The sequence below is a fragment of the Pezoporus flaviventris genome, unplaced genomic scaffold, assembly GCF_033815535.1.
Source record: "Pezoporus flaviventris isolate CSIRO_AGI_PZ_B2104156 unplaced genomic scaffold, CSIRO_AGI_Pfla_v1 ptg000130l, whole genome shotgun sequence".
Taxonomy (NCBI): domain Eukaryota; kingdom Metazoa; phylum Chordata; class Aves; order Psittaciformes; family Psittacidae; genus Pezoporus; species Pezoporus flaviventris.
In genome coordinates, this window is record NW_026892678.1 from 2,309,879 (window position 1) to 2,326,624 (window position 16,746).

The 16,746-nt window shown below is 37.9% G+C and overlaps 1 long non-coding RNA gene across 1 annotated transcript; it reads right to left on the minus strand.

The window, feature by feature from the left end:
- Nucleotides 1–12,272: 12,272 nt before the first annotated feature.
- On the minus strand, nucleotides 12,273–16,301 carry LOC133282613 (uncharacterized). Its single transcript, XR_009747670.1, has 2 exons — nucleotides 14,156–16,301; nucleotides 12,273–14,120 (listed from the first exon to the last, which is right to left on the minus strand). It is a non-coding gene; the product is annotated as an uncharacterized LOC133282613 (long non-coding RNA).
- Between the last annotated feature and the right edge of the window lie 445 nt (nucleotides 16,302–16,746).

The following is a 16,746-nucleotide window of genomic DNA, read 5'->3' on the forward strand; positions in this document are numbered from 1 at the left end:
TTATTGTGCTGCAGTGGAGGTACAGGAATATTGGATTGGGGTTAGTCTCTGAATGCAAATGTGATATAGTTCGTGTCTACAGCTTCTCCAAACCTTTCTTAGTATATCAATTTCTCCAAATGACACTTTTGCTGATTCAAAACACCAACCTTTTAGAAAGATAGTTATGCTAATGCATACCTCCTTGGAAATTTTTTTAGGCAATAAGTAAATAGTTAAATAAGCTTGCTTTTAACAGAAGGACTTTTGTCAAGGTAAACTCGCTCCCTGCTTAGGTTCATCAGATAATACAGTTTAACTGTCATGCTCCCAGAATGAATGTTTCAAAATGTGAAAAAATTAAGGAAAGTTGTCAGTATCCTAACAGTCCCATCTTTCCCCTTCTGTCAGTAGTTCCACCAGTATTTTTCACCAGCATTTTAAATACCAGTATTTTTAATACTGGTGAAAGATTGAGAGAATATTGAAGAATCATATTCTTTTCCCCAGAGATGTTCCTTTTCCAATGCTGCTTGGATCATATAGTTCAGTCTAAGAAATGCTTGTCTACTGTCTAGGAGGTTTTTACCAGCAGACACAGTGAAGCTAGTATGGTTCTTCTGCTAGGGTGTAATCAGAGCTGACTGCCTTTCCCAGATTTATCAAGCCCTGGGAAAAAAAAGGCTATAGAAAAAGCTACACGGCTTCTGGCAAGGGTGTCCTTGTGTCTTACAGGAGAGTATATGATGCAGTATCCTGTGGGTTGTCTTTTCTCTGTATTCCAGTTGTTACAACATACAGCACAGCTCCACGATATCTGCCACACTACTTCAGCAAAATTCCAAGAAATCCATCTGTTTCTATTCTTTTTAGTGTCATTTATCTTCCTTAACATGTCTTGCTGCTAGTAACATGAATGCTGTATTGATCAGTGGAACTATCTTATACTGAAAGGGTGAGAGGTACTTTTCTATTTGCACAATGACAGCATCAGAAAAGACAATCAGCATTTTCAGAGTAAGATTTAACACTCACTTCAGCACAGGTTGTGACATGTCTCTTTGGAAGACAGAAAGAAGGCTAAAAATGCCTTACACTTAGGACAGTATTACAGAAAATATCCCTCATGCTACTGTGGCATAATCACATTTCATAACATTTGTGAGGCCCAGAGGACATTCTAGCTCCAAGGCTGATAGTAAGATATTCAGTTTGCCTGCTGACTTCAAGCAATTGAAGATATGCTAATATTTTGCTATGTGGCCAAGGTAAGATTTAAAAGGATGTTTTGACAGGACATGAAATTGTATAAAGTAAAAATGTGAAAAGGTATAATTGCTTTGGAAAATGTTGACATCTGCGTGTATCTCAGGGCAAAGCAAATACACTCCTCTTTTCTTGAACTAGAATTGTCAAGAAAATGCTACTTAAAAGGTGAAAGTATTAATATACAAGATTCTCAGTGTATGCAGTGTATGTTAAAAGATCATAAGCAAAACATGGGCTGTCACAGCAATTGCTCTGACTAGGCCAATACAAGGACTGGAAGTAATGACTGTAATCACAAAAGAACAATGTCAAGAAGTAAAAGCCAGACCAAAGGCAAGACAGGAGCATGCCCAGCATACAGTTTAGCAGCCAGTAATCCTACAGTTTAATATCACAAGGCAGGTCCTGAGACATCTTGTGGGGCAGACATGAAAAAAGCTGAAGGCAGATCTGTGCAGTAGTCATGACTTGTCAGTTAGGAGCCCCAACAGGGCCCCCAGAAAAGGGGCTGCTACATTTATGGTCCCGATGCAAAGCTGCATACCGAGTAACACACCAGCAGTGGAACTAGCATGGATATGTATCACTCCTTTAGGCTAAATGGCCACCCTTAATTTCTTACAAAATTTGGTCATGTTATCAAGATGTGAGAGAATGGCTTCTGCCAGAATGCTATCTGCCATTTAACAATGCACAAAGAGCACAGCTGCTGCTGACAGTATGTTTATTCATAGCAGTTCTTATTATTTTCTGCCAGAGTGAGATTATAGGTATACTTCTAGGAAGACTGAAAACCTGATGAAGAGTTTTACATTACCTGGATAGAAGAGATTTTTTTTGTCTGTATTGTCAAGCCTGCTGATATTTTGATCAATAGTGCACTCTTCACACTTAAGTCTTTCATGCTGAAAGACGCAAGATCTCTTTCAGTACTAAAGATCAGTCTTTCCTACTCAGTTTTATAGTATAACATAACTACTTAGCAAACATCTCTGCAAAATATGTCTCATTTTTGACTGCTATCGCGAATCATAATGATAGTAAATATCAAGTTCAAACAAGGAATTGCATACAGCTATCATTTTGAGAAGAAGGTGGAGAAAGGATTTTGGAGAAAATAATGTGTCTAGACTCATGAAGCGGCCACTTCTGCATCACATATACTCAAATTCCTTTTTTACTGTATCCACAGACATTTCGAAACATTTAACTCTTGCTCTCAACAACATCTGCATTTACAGCTTTAACATTCTCTTCCACAAGCACCATTTTAAGGATGTCTTACAGTTCAGATCGGATCACTGGCCATCATCACTAATAGAAGGTACCATGGTTCCAATTTAATGTGTCAGTGGTGAATATTTAAAAAAGCATCTTAATAGGAATATTCAAGTTTATATTATAGCTCCTTAATCTTGGGAAATCCGGTGCACTTCATTCCTCTTTAGTTGGCTGTACTTCTGGACTTCGCTGCCTCCCATTTCAACAAAAAATCCACACTCTTTCTGATACAGTATGTCTATAACAATGTTTTAAGATAATAGAAGATTTTTTTCTAAGCACATAACAGCATAAAAGTGAAGTGGAACATGCACCATTACCAGAAAGCTGTCCTGGGATTTCACAGTCAGGCTTTCAATCACATTTTTGTCCTGTGAAGCATAATTAAAGCATTGGACTAGTGAAGTTTCTTTTGCAGTAATAGCTGTGATGTTGGCTTGCTGGAGGAGAACTGTTTAAACTGCAATATCATTTTGTCTGCTTAGGCACTGCACAAATGCAAATACACTAACAGAGCTCTTACTTTGAGAAACAGGTTTATATTCACTGGTAAATGCGTAAGAATTATTTAGAGAACTGTATGCAAAGAGAGATTGTGCTGAAAGAAGTCGAGTATCATTGACAGATCTCTGTAGTAATGACCAGGCTGATGATAACACTGGGAAATATAATTTGGATTCCATAATCCTTGTGTTAAGACTTCAAGCAAGTGTGCCAACTATGATGAGTAAATTGTTTTGTTTTGTTTTAATCATAGGCAAGCTGTAAGATTACACATTTAAAATAATTCACTTCAGAAATGTAATATAACTGTGGCATTTTGTCTTACTGAACAAAGATGGGTCCAGACTAACTGTGATGCAGAAAAAGAACCTATACAGTGATAATAAATTAATTATTTAAAATAACTACTGATAATCTTTTTATCTATTCAGATTTTCTTTTCAACTTGCTGATATTCCTTAAAATATCTCCCTTATACTACACTTGCCATTATCAATATTAAAAAAAATGGAATTGTAAAGATATTCTAAACTATTTGAATGCATAGCTTTCTAATTGCCGCAGTTATTGTGGTATACATTATTTTGGTGTCTTATGTTTGCTAAGATTTACAGATACATATTTAAATATTTCTAGATGCATATGAAGCTCTTTTTGTAACTGACAAATAAGTTTATTTTACAACACTAAAAATACGTCTATTCCCAAACTATTGTTAGATAAAAAATAATGTTTCAGTTAGAAAATAGTACAAGAGTAACATGCCCTCTGCTTTGTCTAATCACATGCAAGCCTTCTGTTCAAAAAAAAAAAAAAAAAAAGAAATCAAGAAAAGAACATGATGGAACATACTAACTTCTACTTATTTGAAGTTCTACTTATTTACAAGGAAAGCACAGTCTTTTTTTTCAGAACTTGGGAATAATCAATTGAAAACTGCTTTGGTCATAGCTCTATTCCATCTGTGGTCAAATATGGCTCAAAGGTTTTATCTTTCAATTTTTTTTTTTCTTCCTTTGAAGAAAGACTGGTATTTGGTAGTTGTTGATTCATTTGGATACTGAAAGAAACCTAAGTAAGCCTAAGAGCATGAGACTCTATAGACTTGTAGATGATACTTAAGTTTGTGTTTTGAACATTTATTGTTGTCCAGCTATTTTTTTTAATAGAAAAAGTTTAACAGCTTATTTAAGTCAACAAATTAAAGGTGACTGCTCCATGCACCCAACTGTATTAAGACTTTATCTCACCCCTGACCAGAGGCAGCAGTAATACAGCTTCAGAATTTTAGTCTTTTATTGACAGTTAACTCTGAAAACAGTGACAAAATATACGTTTCCCTAAGATTTGTCAGATTTGTCTCTTTTTATTGCAAATTGGATAGTTTCAGAACGAATATTGTACATATCTTTTCAGACACCTGGCATAGGGTCAAGGTTAGGAACTGGCCTTTAAACTGCTAGGTAAAAGGACAAGCAATCTGTTGCTATTTCTTCTACCAGATTTTTGTGGTTTTCAAATGTGTCTTAATTAATTCATTCATTCCATTCCAGAACTTAAGCTATTTTAAGATAGCAAGATTCACTGGACTAGTTTCACTTAGTTTCACTAAGTTCTGTGCATTTTGGAGAGTGTCGCGGTTTAAACCCAGCCAGACCCCTTATTCACTCACTCCCCCTCTTTCCTCCCTCTTTCTTTCCTTCCCCCTACTCCTGGAGGGACAGAGAGGAGAACCGAAAAGAATGCAACTCCCATGGGTTGAGATAAGAACAGTTTAGTAACTAAGGTATAACACAAATCACTACTGCTACCATCAATAATAATAATGATAAAGGGAATAACAAGGGAAGAGAATACAACACCTCACCACCAGCCAACCGATAACTTGCCCCCCCCCAGCCCAGCCAAGCACCGGCTGATACCTCATCCAGCCCCGCAGTCTCTAACCTTTCCAGGTAACTCTCAGTTACATCCTGGGCATGACGTGCTGTGGTATGGAATACCTCTTTGGTCAGTTTGGGTCAGGTGTCCTGTCTCTGCTTCCTCCCGGCTTCCCCTCCTCCCTGGCAGAGCATGAGGCTCACAAAGTCCTTGTTATCATCTCTGTTCTCAGCCCGAAAGTCAAAACACAGCACTGCACCAGCTACCAAGAAGGAGAAAAATGACTGCTACTGCTGAACCCAGGACAGGTGGTTTCTAAACTGCATAAATGCAAAAATCCTCTATGATCAGAACAATTCTGTTGTCCAGCATAATAGTCAGCTTCCTTCAACTTATTCTGGATGCCTTCTAATATATCGTGTTTCTTTCAAAGAAATAAGAGAACTCCAGAAATATAATCTTATGTTCTTCCATGATGACAGTTTGAATTCAAATTTCACATTGTTTTCTTTCTTGGCCTTGGAAATCTTGGCTTAAGCTGCCCAGAGAGTACCCTAGCTCCGCAGAGGGCAGGATACATCAGAAGAACAGAATTATCAATAGCTTTTCATTAGTCACAGTAACCAAACAAATCCAGGACCCAGTAACGAATTTTAGTCTTGTGTATTTGACTGTTACACAGAATTCAGACACACACAAAATTCAGATCATTGCCCCCTGGGTTAAACTTGTAAGTAAATTTATCTTTATTGCCAGTTAAACTGCTTTACAATTAAAGGTGTGGTTTAACATTAAGCTTAAACTAATATAAACCTATGTTGTTTTGCTTACGCCATCAAAAGTATTTCTGCAATCAAAGGAAAAGTTGAATTCAGGAACCCAGCTGTCTCAAAACAGATTATTTTTTGTTTCCTTAGGTATCACCTTCATTGCTTTGCCTGGCTGCACTGACCATGCACCATCATGATCTCTAATGCTGCAGCACAAGGTAGGTGATGTGAATTCAGGAATGCATCAAACATCACAACTGACTGTTAGCATTAGTGACTACTTAAGTAAACTTAAACTGTACCATTAAAGGCCTGACTTCCCACTCTGTGTCAGCTGTGATTCACTAAACTTAATTATAACTCTTTTGAAATTATGTAAAGGTTGAAATGCTAGCCCTTAAATATCAGTTAAAATACAGGTTAGCATTAGCACAGTAGAAATAAAATACATGGAAAGAAAGCAGGATGTCTTAAAAAACAGGGAAAGAGAATTGTTCAGTCAAGAAACATCTAGACAAAGATTTGCTGCCTCAGCTTAACAGTGAAATCAATTCTGGAATAAAGCTATACTTTCCCTTGTAAGAAACTTTTTTGAAGCAGTATCCCTAACACCTCTTTTATAGTGACAATGAAAAAGAGGTTCTTCTTGTTAGGTGATAAGAACTTAAAAAACACTAATTCATTAGTATTCCAGATTCACCACTTTTCTTCCTCCTAAATTTAAAAAAGGCTGAGAAAATGTTACAACTCCCCCCCCCAGGAAGATTGCTTCTATGTTATTAAGTAAATGATAATGGTAGATCGCTTGTGGTTTCTAAAAACAAAAACTAGTATTACTTGATTTTCTAACTACAGAGAAGTTTTCAAATGTTTACCTTCTCATTTAGTGTTTATGTAACTGAAGCAACAGCTTAAATCAACTTTGAATCCTAATAAAGATCTTGATTTAACTCAAAGTTGAATCTGAAGATTACCTCTATGTACTACAAAATGAGCATACTAATTCATGAATAGTCTGCTGTGTCATTTATATTTAATAAAGCATACCAAGAAGAAAAAAAAAGTTAATGATTTATATTGTTATGATTTAGAAAATGACATTATCATATATTTTCATCAAGTTACATGTCCACTTTCATGGCATCAGATTGGGAAACTGGCAAAGAGATGGGAGTTGTTATTCGTAAGGCATCTGCAAGTTGCATATCAAATACACAGCGATAGCCATGGTTCATATTATGCACAATTTTGATGTTACTGGAAGCACAAAAATACTCCATGGAACTCCATAATTCAGCCTCAGTGTTTTTGCTGTATGGTTTAAATGCATAGGTGTGAATAGTCGGTTACCTGCAATTCAATCACAAACCACCAATCCCTTGCAAAGTACTCTCATTCAATCTTGTAAGTGTTGTAAAACTTGTTGAAGGCACATTCTCTCACTATTGGCATATTTCTTATCCAGTTGACACCATCAAAATAAAGCTTCATCTGAGGGACAGCAATGTTTTGTTCTAGTTTTTCTGAAGGCACAGCAGCATGAACCACTAGAACCACTACACCAACTAGAATTTTCTCGCACCTGTCTGAAGTCTCATTTGCCAGTATACACTAAGCTGGGGCTTCAAGACAGCAACAAGGTGCTTGGTGACAGCAAGTATGGCTTCACTAAGAGGAAATCCTGCCTGACCAATTTGGTGGTCATCTATGATGGGGCTACGGAACTGATGGACAGGGGTAAAGCAGTTGATGTCATCTACCTGGACTTGTGCGAAGCGTTTGACACTGTCCCACATGACATCCTTGTCTCTAAATTGGAGAGACATCAATTTGATAGGTGGACCACTTGGTGGATAAAGAACTAGCTGGATGGCCACACACAAAGAGTTATGTTCAATGGCTCAGTGTCCAGCTGGAGACCAGTAACGAGAGGTGCTCCTCAGGGATCGGTGTTGGGACCGGTCTGGCTCAACATCTTCACCACTGACATGGACAGTGGGATTGAGTGCGCCCTCTGCAAGTCTGCCAATGACACCAAGTTGTGTGGTTCAATTGATATGCTGGAGGGAAGGAATGCCATCCAGAGGGACCTCAACACGCTTATGAGGTGGGCTGATGCCAACCTTATGAAGTTTAACCATGACAAGTGCAAGGTCCTACACCTGGGTCAGAGCAATCCCCAGCACAGCTACAGGTTGGGCAGAGAAGAGATTCAGAGCAGCCCTGCAGAGAAGGGCTTGGAGGTATTGGTCAATGAGAAAATGAACATGAGCCGGCTTCAGTGTGCGCTTGCAGCCCAGAAAGCCAACCGTATCCTGGGCTTCATCAAAAGAAACGTGACCAGCAGGTTGAAGGAGGTGATCCTGCCCCTCAACTTTGCTCTCATGAGACCTCACCTGGAGTATTGTGTGTAGTTCTGGTGTCCTCAACATAAAAAGGACATGGAACTGTTGGAACAAGTCCAGAGGAGGGCCACAAGGATGATGAGGGGACTGGAGCACCTCTCGTATGAAGACAGGCTGAGAAAGCTGGGGCTGTTCAGCCTGGAGAAGAGAAGGCTGCGTGGAGACCTCATAGCAGCCTTCCAGTATATCCAGTATATGGAGACCATAGCAGCCTTCCAGTATCTATCCAGTATGGGGATTGACTCTTCATTAGGGACTGTAGTGATAGGACAAAGTGTAACGTGTTAAAACTTAAACGGGAAGTTTAGATTGGATATAAGAAAGAAATTCTTTCCTGTTAGGGTGGTGAGGCACTGGAATGGGTTGCGCAGGGAGGTTGTGAATGCTCCATCCCTGGAAGTGTTCAAGACCAGGTTGGACGAAGGCTTTGGGTGATATGGTTTAGTGTGAGGTGTCCCTGCCCATGGCAGGGGGATTGGAACTAGATGATCTTAAGGTACTTTTCAACCCTAACTCTTCTACGATTCTATGATAAGCATAACAGGCAAATTAATCTAGCCTTTATAAAAGCAAGAATAAAATGACACTGAATTTCTGTATGCAGATCAGACACCTGTATTACTTGTCATCACCACAGAGAGTGCCAATTGAGTCTTGTATCTTGCTGACATTGGCAATGTGGTTATGGAGCAGACATGGTCATGTTGACAAGCATATGACTGCTTGTGATGCAGTCAGCATGCTGTGAAGAAAAAGCTATAGAAGTCACTCCTCCCCTTGTTGCCTCCAACAGAGAGGAGACTGGGAAATATCTTCCCTATCATTCACACATTTTTCCTCACAGCAGAAAGAAAGATGAAAGAGCTAAGGAGCTAATTAATAATTAACTGTAGGAATGCAACATCATTAACAGAAAAGCCAAGATACAATGTCAGGATGTTATCACAACTACTTAGTGATTCCTGTTTAATGTCATTTGACAGATGTCTTAGGACCAGTGGCATTGAGTCTGAGGACCAGTTGCAATATTTGATAGCACACATTTCTATCACCACTAGTTTCCAGTCTTCTGTGCTGTGGTTGTGGAGGGCACTGCATTTATTATTTAATCCTTATATGTCAAAAAACAATATTTTATCAAAAATCTCAGCACTGTTCCTTATTTAATGAGGAAAAAAAATTCTTTAATAAGAAGACTCCTGTGTCCTCTCTTCTGTAAGTTTTAAAGGTATATCAATCAAATATTACAGAAAAACAGTGGTAACAAAGATGTTAAGAGTCTTACAGAATTAGTAAGAATGGGCAATCATCTAGAAGACAGACATCTGATTAATTCCTAAATGGAGAAGTTTCACAATTAGCTTAACTCCTATTTAAACCTAAATAAGGTTTCCTGAGGGAAGATAAGCCAATAAATGCCACCATTGAGGAAAATGGTGCTTGTCCTGTATTAAATTACAACAAAGTAAAGAAAAGGGAGCAAAATGACAGGAAACTAAGTCTTATTTGTTTTGCTGCCAATAGAAGAGCTTCTCCTTTTCTTCCTGCCTTTCTAATATGCTGTAACTGTAAGACAGCATGTCACAAAATTTTCTTTCATGCGTCTCCCACAGGAACTGTGGGGCCATCCTCACCAGAACTGTATAAATAGTGCTAACATATTTCTTTGTTTTGCTTTCTAAATTGCGCCATGAAGTAGCGTAACCAAGTAGGCAACCTCTCTACAATTTAGGTCATGTTCTGCAAGGTTCATACAAGCTTGTTGCAACATGTTACAGCATGTAAAAATCTTCCCTTTTTTTCCTGGGTTTTTTGGTTGATTAGGTTTTTTTGTTTTGTTTGTTTGGTTTGTTTTGTTTTGTTTTTTTGGTTAACACTTCAAAATCCTTTAGAGTTCTTGCACGGGGTATTGCTGCCCAGGAGGCCTTAGTAAGGCATCGATCGCCTTGCTGACAGTGTTGGATATGGGGCACATCAGTAAAAGCACAAAAATGGACTGGTGGAAGTTCAAAGGTACTTGACATGTAATGGACATTCTTTCTGTTTTCCAATATATAACAAAATTCTCATCTTGTTCATTTTTTCCCCTACAGTATTTTTGATTAGGCGTCCACTCCTTCATACCGCACACACATTCACTGCAAAAGTTTCTGTTGAAGTCTCAACCAGCTGAGCAGCTGCCACTACCTCCTTCAACACCAAACAGCCCAGGCTGTTTGCCTTTTCCCAGCCAAGGAACACACTGCACTTCCACGGGGCATGCCTGGGACAGCTGGGGCATACTGTCTATCACTTTGGGAAGTGTAATATTGTTAGCTTTGTGCAGTCAGAATTAACCTTTAGCACATGTGTGAGATACATGCGTGGGCAGCATAAAAGGTAGCTATTTTAGGGTTTCTTACGGAAATTTAGAAAAGCCAAAAGGGTTAGTTTTGATTAAAGAAATGTAACTGGTGAATCTGTACTCCTGTGATGATTGTTACTCTTTATCCAATTTTGTCTTCTGCTTTTAATAACTTATGGGCTCTTCAGAGTTGGGCTGCCTAGACATTTTTTTTCTTTTTGGTTGCTTTTTACAGAGGCTCACACATTAAGGACAATTTTTTACAAACTTCTTGCCAATAGTCAATTGCATCAGTCAACAGAAAAAAGGTATTTTTCAAAAGATGAAGTTGATTTGTAATATTCTTTTCATGTTTTACTTTTCATCTGAATTGAAAAGGGATCAAAGGAAAAAATAAGAACCAGAATACATCTGAAAATACAGCACACTTTGTGCCTGCAATTTCAAAGCTTTATATTTAAAAGGCAGTAAGCAACAATAGACTCACACAAATTTTGTTCCACATTGTCAACATTTTTCCAAGAAAAGGAAAATTGCAAATATACGCTGTGATTTAATTAGTTTTCATACCAAACATTAGAAATGTCCAACATTGTTAGGGATGTTTGCATTTGAAGTTACAGTGAGTTACCTGTTCAAATAAAGATTTAGAACTTCTGTAGAAATGAATAGTTATTTTCTGTCAAGCTGGGACATGAAATAACACATTCCCATATAGTCGCATACACTCTGAGGCATTGCTCCAAAGCACAGCAAAATATTCACTACCAAATGTCCTTCTGACTATTGTGGCTGCTTAGGCCATTACTGCATAATGTGAGAGCATTGTAGATGCGCTCAGCTTCTTCCTTATAGCACATGGTTTAAAACTTGTGGATTCAAATCATGTACTTCATAAGAGCATTAGTGATGTTCCATAATCATAAGTTTTTTGCCCCTGTTAAAAGTTCAGAAAGAATGAAACATGTCTCTAATACATTTAATCTTTGTATGAATATAGATGACTGATATTTGACCCATTTTTTGTACTGTAGAGGCTAAGTCATATAGTCAAGGTAATATTTTATAGAAATGTATCACAGCAAAACATAAGCTAAGCTTGGTTTACATTTATTTCTGTTACTAAACTTATAATCATAAAACAGACTTTCTGAAGTAGTACTAATTTTACACTTGTAACAGGCCTTTTTAACAAGTATAACATTTGTCGCTCTGATGAACATTTTCATTACTGTTTACTTTTTAATATTTATTAGAAACTAGTTCATTAAAAATCTAAACTGATATTACTCTGTGACTTCTTACAACATATCTGAGACATTGCTTTTTACTTTGATATTACTAATGCAGAACCTTATCTCCACCCATTAGTTTATTCCCCTTAAACTATGTTTGCATTTAAAGATTTACATTTCCCAGAATGGTTTCCCAGTTGTGAATAACTCTAACAATAACTAGGATAATACCATATTTTTTGATTAAATACTGCCTTGCTATTATGCTTCCTAGAGATGGCGTTATTACATTTAGGATGCTTGGAGGTGCAGAAAACTGGCTATACCTTGTTTGGAGATGAGATGTAACTCTAGTATTACATAATAACTCTGATCACTGTTTTTATTGAGAATGGAATGACACCAAATGTTTCATTCTACAATGTTCGTATTTCCTTTCCTTAGTTCAGCCTATGATTTACTTTTAGCCTATGCTTTTAGCCAGTGTTGCATTGCTTACGATAAAGGCTTTTCTCTCTGTGCTGTACCTTTGCTTTGTGTTGAACACTGAAAGAGTCAACTTTTATTTTGAGAATAAAACATTCACTGCTCATTTTTTCTTGTGTTTTTGTTCTTTTTTTAGAAAATGTCCATATAATTACAGACATGAATGAGTACAAGTAAAAACCCGGTATCTGATAGCATTCAGCAAAGAAAGCATTCTTTTGCTTTGTAAAAATACATTGATGCATTGTGTAATGGCTAGATGCATCATGAACAAACAAGCTTGTCCAACACCAATTTTTTTTTTTTTGTTATTCAAAACTTTGATTTGAGTGCTTCTTGTTATAGAAATGATTGTTCTGTAATAATTTCAGTAAACTTTCATGTGCTTTTACACACATTCAGCCAGTTAACAACATGTGGCTTGTCACAGCTTACTTTCAGACTACTGAAGATATCTTTTTATTTTTGTCATGCCATTCTCATTAAATTAACATTTGTTGTGCTTCTCAAAATCCAGCTGTTTTGACCCAGCCAATCTAAGATTAAGGCAAGACTGTTCAGTTCAAGGTTCTCCAACAGAAAAGGGCTTTGTTACAGATGGTGGGAAAACAGGCCATCCATTATGAAAAATTACGTTCAAGGCAAACATCCTTTACACAGCTTAAGACATATGGCTCATGAAAAAGATTGTAAGGGGGTGTCAGTCAGCACTTGGTGAAAGGGATCCTGTAGTTCTAACTTGTCCTATAAGAATGTACATCAAAATGTACTACTCATAATTACTATACCTTGCAAGTTCTCCCCATTCTAATATCATGTATATATGCATGTGCTATTACCTCAGTCATTTTTGTATAATTAAAAAAACACTCACAAAAAGCTTAGTATACAAAGGAACCTCAGAAGAAATAAAAATTTCTGAATAACCACAACTGTTTTTCAATACTCAGTGGAACACACTGAGTTCCATTTCCATTAAGAAATATCTCAGGCAAATGAAAAATATTCTACCCCTCTCTAACATACTCACAAATACAACTACCTATCAAATACCGTATGTTATGGACCTAAGAAACTGTCTCCTTTTCTCATATTGCAACTGTTGCTACAAAAGATGGGACATTAATGTGTAAGCATTTAATTCAAGAATAAAATGAGAAAAACCTGTTTCTTGAAGATGAACTGCAAAGTTTGCCAAATTCTTATATCACTACAAAATTTCTGAGGCTAGTTACAGTTTTCAGATAAGCAACTATCGATGACTTGTCCAATCCAATAGTAATGGTTTTATATCATGACAATAAATTTACAATACCCTGACCAAAATAATTTGTCCCTAAGAACTAAATGCATATTTATGTACATAGAAGTTATATAAATTTTAAAACAGACATAGTATTTCTCAATCTCATTATTTAACATTCATTGACCTGGTGTGGAAACAAACCCTTGCCAGTAAATATTTTTAGATTTTTTTTTTACAATATTATTAATAACAATAATTGTATATTTATGCACTCTTACGAGTAGCATGCAGTTGGAAAATGGTAAACATTAGACCCATACAATATTTCTGTATTTTCTTCCTTGTTTGGATGGTAGATTCCTTCACTTACGGAGTTTACTTGACTGTACAGTTCCTTAACAGCTAGAGATAAGGTTTCTGTAGTCTGTAATAGAAAATGTAATTTAGATAACAGCAGCCTGGTCACTAAGGAAGTAACTATGGAAAACCTAGTTTCCTCTGTTTGCTATTAGAGGCTAGATCCAGAAAAATAATTTGTCATCTAAGGAAGGGATTAGACAAACTTTAAGTGCCCAAATCCAAAACTGAGATCTAAAAGAAAATCTACTCAGCTTAAGACATGTCTGTATTTAAGATGAAACTTCTTCATATGACTACAGATCTGGTACTGCACTTCTGCATAAGTTTGTCTCAGCCACAGTACTCAGGTTCCCATCTGTCCTTCAGCTACTGCTGAACCCAGGACACCATCTAACCCTAAATGGGCAACAAAAACATAGTCATAATACTGAAGGTAAAACAAGAAGATTGCATTCATCACAAAATGAAATTCTTGACACATAACAATAAAAAATGTTGGCAACTTTGCCATGTCCACCTTCTATAGTGTATCCTAGAAGATAGAGTACTACATGTATCTAATGCAACAGAACTAAGCCTGTATCTAAACAGGTATTGTCTAATCTTAAGTGTCACCTAAAAAAAATTTGTGACCACAATAATAGGAAGAGTCACACAATCAGAACCTGTGAAAACAACATGTCACAATGTTGCCTACAAAACCCAAATTGGTCCATATATATATATATCATGACACAGTTTTATAGAAACCTGTATTTGCCCCCTCAAACAAATACACATCATGATGCAGCTTTAAAGTGCAAGACCAAATACCACTCTGAGTTTGGGCCCAGGTTTCTTCACTGCTTTACTATGATTCTGAAACTACTATGATCCAAAATACAGTTTTATTGTAATCCTAAGTTGTGACCTCTCATGCTACTCCATATACACCACTGAAACAGTGAACCAACAGAAGAACAGTTAATTTCCTTACAGTTCAATGATGTTCTAAGAAATTAGTTTATTAATTACAAACAGTACAGTTTTTTTGTGTAAAGGATCCTTGTGAGGGAAGGTCTAAGCTCATTGCTTTCATTGGCCTCAGTTGCAAATACCAGTTCTGCATATTTCTGCAAGTTAAATCACATGTGTCTTGAGAAGGAGCCCAGAAAGCAAAAAATTCATTTCGGCTTTCTGCAGGTATTTCAGTGAATGACTTAGTATCACCCAGAAACCCTCTAACAGCAAGGAGAACAGGGTCTGATGGTCTGTGGCAACATTTGTTCTCCTAGCCACCTGACCACTACTGTCTCTCTATGGTACTTGCCTCATCCATCAGTTTTTGACTTTTTTTAAGAAGCAAGACAGAAGGTCTGCAGAGGACTGGTTTGTTCATAGTCCTGTTTTTTCCCTCCAGGCACCCTACTACTCTGTTCAATGAATCAACCAAATATTCCATGAAAAAAAAAAAAGAAAGAACAAAGGCTTTAAGAATCAACCTTAATAATACGTATCCCAAATCCTGAAGCCTTTTTTTATAATCTAAGTGTTAGTTTATTGTAGATTTAAACATAATTTCCCCCTTAAGAAAAAGAAATTTGGAAATTACATCTTATGTAGATTATGGCAAATCTGGATTTTTTGATTCACATTAACAGAACAAATTAACTACATTAACAGAACAAATGGTGTAAGAAGCATTGCATTTTCTGTGGGAATCAGCCACTAGAGGGGGAATAGAGTAAATATGAAATGGTGAGATCCTTGAGTGTGCAGCTTTTTGCTGAACAGCACTGTAATGCCAAGTTTTAAAACTCCTGGGTTTTACCCTAGATTCTGTACAGGGCCATCTGCATCTTTCCTGTATTTTGCCTTGCACCAAGTGTTGGCATTCTTTACCCTAACCTACTTCATGTTTTATTCCTAGCTTTTGCTGGTTGACAGTCCCTTTCTGCTCCTACACCAGCCCCCATTTTTTTGTTCTTCCCCAGGTTACTTCCTGTATAGTCCCCACTGCTCAGATGATTTTTCAACTGCTCTTTCTCATTCCCCTGTGTTAAAAAAATGAATTAGAGGCAGTCAGTACGTACAGCAGCGCACCATGGATGAGAGGTGGTTTCTCAGCTGTCAGCAATGCCCTCCATAGTAGCTCCTAACGTCCATCCCCAGAAACTGCAGGAGTCCTGCACCACCTTTCCAAGCCAGAATTAGACATGCGGAAGTTTTTGCCCAGTGGGAGAAATGGAGGGAGAAGTTACAAATAATCAAGACCTCAAGTAGGCTCTGTAAGATACTGGAACGAGCAGGTTCTGCAAGATACTGGGCAAAGGTCCAAAGATGGAAAATCTTTGCAATGATCTTGGCTCCTGCAACAGTCTACTGTACTTCATGGGCTGAATTTTCCTGTGTTATTACAGTCTTACCGACTTTTTGGGGGATTTCATGTGAGGAGAAAAGAAAGTAGTGATGCTAACACATACATCCTGACTTCAAGTCGCAGGGGTATGTCTCAATGACACGCTTTAAGAAAGCACACCAACAGTGGTAAAAGATACGTTCAGCGTGCTCACAGTAGTAGTCAATGCATCTGAAGTAAGATATCATGGCATGACCGTTTTCAAACCTGGGCAGATTCAACCTCTGAAAACTAGAAGGGGCTAAATTGCTGTGGAGTGTGAGGCAGACCAAATGGCAGGACCTCTGCCAGCCTGCTACAGCCATGACTCACTCCTGCGGGCACGCTCGGTGCTTCTTGCAAAGCCTATGATTTGTTTGGACACAGAACAGCTAGACCCAAGCTGGGGCCTGACAGCAGCCAGCCACTGCATCTGATGCTGTTAGCGGAGACACAGGGCTGGCACGGAAAGGTGGGATAGGGCTGGTGCAACGGCTCTTTGCCACACGCCACGGGGACGCTGGGCCTCACTCGGGGCCGGTGGTCTCTTCACACCTCCCGTCTCCTCTCCCCACTCCGCCGAAGGAAACGGCAAGGGCAGGGAAGGCC